This window comes from Balaenoptera acutorostrata, chromosome 13 (assembly GCF_949987535.1).
Source record: "Balaenoptera acutorostrata chromosome 13, mBalAcu1.1, whole genome shotgun sequence".
NCBI lineage: Eukaryota > Metazoa > Chordata > Mammalia > Artiodactyla > Balaenopteridae > Balaenoptera > Balaenoptera acutorostrata.
In genome coordinates this window covers 54091644-54097643 of record NC_080076.1, presented here as the reverse complement: position 1 = coordinate 54097643, position 6000 = coordinate 54091644, and positions in this window count along the sequence as shown.

Genomic DNA, 6000 nt, shown 5'->3' with positions numbered 1-6000 from the left:
AATGTTATTATTTATAATGAGAAATAAAAGTTTAGGAAAGGGGCTTCCCTGGTGGCGCAGTGGTTAAGAATCCGCCTGCCAATGCAGGGGACACGGGTTCGAGGCCTGGTCTGGGAAGATCCCACATGCCACGGAGCAACTAAGCCCGTGCGCCACAACTACTGAGCCTGTGCTCTAGAGCCCGAGACCCACAACTACTGAAGCCCACACGCCTAGAGCCCGTGCTCTGCAACAAGAGAAGCCACCACAGTGAGAAGCCCGTGCACCGCAGTGAAGAGTAGCCCCCGCTCGCCACAACTAGAGAAAGCCCACATGCAGCAATGAAGACCCAACGCAGCCATAAAAATAAATAAATAAATAAAATACAAAAAAAAAAAAAAAGTTTAGGAAAATATTAAGAAGTGAAAATAAGAAGAAAAGAGTCACATATATTTCCACCAATCAAAAGATCTAAAATGGTGTTTTGAGGTTATTTGTGCTATCTTTTCTCCATATAATGATTTTCTAAAAATTCAACCTAGACATAATATATAGAGAGTGAGAAGGCAAGACACAGACATTCTTGGGAAAAGATATTTGCAATAAAAGTGTCTGACAAAGGACTCATATCCAGAGTATTGAAAAGTTTCTACAAATTAATAAGAAAAAGACAACCCAATAAAAAAATGGGCAAAAGACTTGAATGGGTACATGTCTAAAAAACGATATTCAAATGTCCAATGAACATATAAAAAAGTATCCAACATCATTAATCATAAGGGATATACAAATTAAAACCACAGTAATATACTCCTACACACCTACCAGAATGACAAAAGTTAAAGTGACTGATAATATCAAGTGTTGGTTAGGATGCAGAGCAACTGGAACTCTCATATACTTCTAATAAGAGTGTAAATTGGCACAGTTCTTTGTAAATGATAGAATTTCCTATTATATACCCAACTATTTTATTCATTCATCCACTGATGGGCATTTAGGTTGTTTCCATGTCTTGGCTATTATAAATAATGCTGCAATGAACATGGGGGTACAGATATATTTTCAAGTTGGTATTTTTGTTTCCTTTAGATATATTCCCAAAAGTGGAATTGCTGGATTATATGGTTGTTCTATTTTTAATTTCTTGAGGATCCTCCACACTGTTTTCCATAGTGACTACACCAAGTTACAATCCCACCAACAGTGCACAAGTGTTCCCTTTTCTCCACATCCACACCAGCATTTATTATCTTTTGTCCTTTGATGATGGCCATTCTAACAGGTGTGAGGTGATATCTCATTGTGGTTTTAATTTGCATTTTCTTAATGACTAGTGGTGTTGAGCATCTTCTCATGGATCTATTGGCCTTTTGTATATCTTCTTTGGAGAAATGTCTATTCAGGTCCTTTGCCCATTTTTAAAATTGGGTCATTCATCTTTTCTTTTTTTTTTTTTTGCTACTGAGTTGTATGAGATTTTGGATATTAGCCTCTTATCTGATAGATGGCTTGCATTTTTTTCCCATTCCACAGGTTTTTGTTTCACTTTGTTGATGGTTTCTTTTGCTGTGCAGAAGCTTTTTAGTTTGATGTAGTACCACTTATTTATTGTTTATTTTGTTGATTGTGCTTTAGGTGTCATATCAAAAAATGATTGCCAACACCCATGTAAAGGAGCTTTATTCCTATGTTTTCTTCTAGGAATTACATGATTTGAAGTCTAACACTTAAGTCTTTAATCTATTTTGAGTTAATTTCTGTGAGTGGTGTAAGATATGGGTTCACTTTTATTTTTTTACCTGTGAATATTCACTTAGCACAGTTTATTGAAAAAAACTGTCTTCTCTCCATTGAGTATTCTTGATTTCCTTGTCAAATATTAGTTGACTGTGTATGCTTGGGTTTGTTTCTGGGTTCTTGATTCTGTTCCATTTGTCTATTTGTTTTATGTGAGTACAATACTGTTTTGATGATTATAGCTTTATAGTATAGCTTGAAATCAGGAAATGTGGTGTTTCCTGCTCTGCTCTTCTTTTTCAAGATTTCTTTGGCTATTCAGAGTCTTTCATGGTTCCATATAAATTTTAGGAGTATTTTTTCTACCCCTGTAAAAAATGCCTTTGGAATATTGATGGGTATTGCATTGAATCTGTAAAGGGCTTTTGGTAGTATTGACATTTTAACCATATTAATTCTTCCAGTTCATGAACATGGGATACCTTTTCATTTATTTGTCTTTGATTTCTTTCATCAATTTCTTGTAGTTTTTAGAGATCTTTCACCTCCTTAGTTAAATTTATTCCAAAGTATTTTATTGTTTCGGTATGTTAATTCTAAAGTCATTATTGACATCCCCTCAGACATTCTTATGCCCAGAGCCTTAGAGGAAAACTGTTTTTGATGGTTTGTTTATTTTGTTTTTTGGCTGTGCTGTGTGGCATGTGGGATCTTAGTTCCCCGCTGACCAGGGATTGAACCTGGGTGACAGCAGTGAAAGTGAGAAAGCGCCGAGTCCTAACCACTGGACCACCAGGGAATTCCCTCGACACTTTTAGAATTAAAATTACTCATTCCACTTCAAAATAACTTACTTAGGAAAAGACACTTTAGCATAATGCATGAAGGGCACAGATTTTGGAAACAATGACCAGCTTCAAATTCTGGTTCTACCACTTATTGACTTCCCTATGTCTCAGTTTTCTTATGTGTAGGATAGAAATAACACTCACCAGATAGGACCTATGTTAGAATTCAATGAGAAAATTAAGGTAGCACTAACCGGTCTTTGGCGCATAGTAAGTGCTCAATACATATCTAATACTATTATTATTAGTGCTTAGCAAACGTGAGGCTATTAGAGCTCAATAGATGATAGCTAATCATTTCACTAGGAAAGAATTCTCAGGGAAAGTGTTTTGATTTCTCAAGTGTTCTTCTGTGGCTACTACTGACATCGACCAGAGAGCTCACTATTAGAGGAGGGAGCTATATTCGGAAGGGCTCAGGTATGTTGTGAAGGCCAGGTCACCAGGACAATATCACTGTTTGACATTAAGTAAAAGAGAAGAGGAGGTTGAGTTTGGGGCTGAAGATTTCTAAGATGTGAGCAAAGATATACTGTGAATTCTTTTTTTTTTTTTTTGATACTGTGAATTCTTAATTTCTCAAGAGATAAACAATACAAGTGTTCCCAGTCTCTGAAGAGGAGGTTCAGGGTTGTGGTAGTGGAATGGCCAGATCAAGGCTGTAGGTGACCTTGACTTACTCAGATTAGTAGGCACAGCCTGGTAGCTGAGGGCTCTGAACCTGAGAAGGTGATCCCCGAGGTGGAGACCTGTGGAGCCAGGCAAGGTGGCCCCTTCCCAGGGGCGGGTCTTGCTGCACCTGTGGCAGTGTATAGAGAGGTTGGTCCTTGGGATGGAGTGGTTGGAGTTCTGTATCTCAGATTTTTGCTCCACTTACAATGTCCTTATTCAAGCCTTCCTTGGACAGAGCCCAGACTGGGGAGGGACCCCTCCCCTGATGGAAGCTGGGATATTTTACTCCATAATCATGTCCCTGCCCAGTGGCTGCTGCCCATCCCGCTCCCGCCCACTCCAATGCACACTCACACCAGACAGAACCATCTTTGAATGTTTCAGAGGCTTTTAGATCCTGGAAGGACTGCTGCTCTTTAGGAAGAACTAAATTTATCAAACTTAATGTTCTAGGCACCATGACTCAGGAATTTAGTGACCACCCCCCCACCCCTTTGAATTCATCTTTTTTCCTCGACCTTTTTTTCTTGAAAACTTTCAAACCTATATAAAAGTTGAAAGAACAGTACAAGGGACATCATGATATCCTTCACTTAGACTCACTGATTTGTTCTGTTGACATTTATTGAGCATCCACTGTATGCTTGGCACTCTGGTAGCCTTTGTGTAAACAAATATGAGTGAGTTCTGTTGCTTGAGCTCAAGCTGCTCATGGTGTATGGGACAAGGTAGAGCATAAGACAAAAAAACTCTAATATGGCCTGATCATGGTGGTATTCCAGGGAAGTATATTTCAGGTAAAGAGAGCAGCATGGCTGAAGTCATGGGAATTTGACAAGGCCTGGAAGATTTGGGGAACTGCATCTCAGTGATGGAGTAAGTGATTCTGAGCAGAGAGAAGCCCAGGCACCAGTGTAAGATCCATCCACAGAGTAGAGCCAGCTCTGGAAGATACTGAAGCTGACCACTCTAAAAGTTTTAAGCCCAAAATGCTTTCGGAAATTAGTGAAGAGGTTGCCTCTACTTTTTTGGGAAAGAAAAAGAAAATGGTTCCCAGGGCTGGGGTATGCCAGGAATCCTGCCTGAAGTTTCTTGGGCTTGCTCTGCTGATGAGTCAGCCCTGGTGTTGGTAATGCACAAGTTTGGGGACCCCTGGTCATAGTGAGATCTTGGGACCCCGTCCTCTAGAAACAACTTGCTTCCCATTTCCTGGAATCCATCAGAAGTGAGCCTTGTAGTATAATTACCCTAAGTTATTACAACTAAGTTTTGAATGCAAGGGAATGAACCCTCCTTACTTATTTGAAAAGAAGTGAAGGATGACACTTGAAATGTAAGAAGACTTTTAAAAGGATGCAGGACTCATTTCTCCTTCAAAGGAGAACAGCATCTCCTAGGTTTTCCAAATGACTCTTACATGATTGATGGTACAGGGTAGTCATAGCTGTGATTTCTCATCTCTAGGGAAGATTTAACTGCTTTTCTCATATTGCAATCAAGGCAACTAAGTCCTCCCATGCGTATCCCTATTTGCTTTAACTTTTTCATTTAACACTTGAGAAACACATAAGAAAACAACGCATAAGGACGAAAATTTGTGACCTCTATCACCTTTCCTCAGATATCTAAATTTTATATTGTACTGTTGCAGAGAGTGGGGCAGAGGTTGCTGGAAGAAACCTTACTCTTTCTGCTTCTGGGGTTATAAAGAAATTCAGTGGCACTGGACTTATTGGATACAACCTCTTCTCTGTATCTGAAATTTGAGTGTGCCACCCAAGGGGGGGGTTGTCCCACTTTGGCCCTCAAGCTGTATCACAGTGTTTTGCGGGCACAGCAGAGTAGATTTACTAGGCAGATGGCAGCTCCAGATCCACAGGGAAAGGCTACTTAACATGAGAATCTCTGCTGAGAGCCTGTGGTTCCTTCTTATACTGTAGGGCTCCAGGCTGGCGGGGTAACAGAGGAAGAGACGGAAAGCTTACCTAACTAAAGACATGCTAACTGATGAAAACACAGCACTCTCCCTTGTGTTTTACTCCCTAACTGAGGCACTGCAGTGCAGAAAAAGGAAGTTGTCCTTTATATTAAAAAATGAAGGAAAAAACCCCAAAGTGCCTATTGTTTGCATACTTTCATATCTAATGTTATATTCAGACAGCACTGGATGATTCCTAGCAAGTTTTGGATTGAAGAATTAACCACTGACATTCTGGAGGGTCTGTTCTTTTTATTCTATTCTATTAAATTTTTTTCCAGCTTTGTTGAGATTAATTTGACATATAGCGGTGTATAAGTTTAAGGTGTTCAACGTGATGATTTGATACACATATGTATTGCGAAATAATTACTGCAATAAGGTTAGTTAACGCCATCATCTCATATAACTGCCTTTTTATGTGGCGAGAACACTTAAGAGCTTCTCTCTTAGCAACTTTCAAGTATACAATACAGTATTGTTAACTCTAGTCCCTGGGCTCTACATTAGATCCCTAGAACTTACTCATTTTAATGAGGGTTGGCTGTTCAGTGGAAAATACAGGCATTTAATGATACCTTTCTCCAAACAGCTTAAAATCTTGCTAACACAAGGCACACAGAAGTTAGAAAAGATGTAGTGGGTGCTGAAGGAGATGAGAGGAAAGTCACAACACCGACGGCAGGGGAAGTCTGAGAAAGCTTCACGGCTGAGCGACGATGTGCTCGCAGATTTAAACGCAGCAAATGCTACAATATATAAAACATGTGAAAAAGGGTCTGG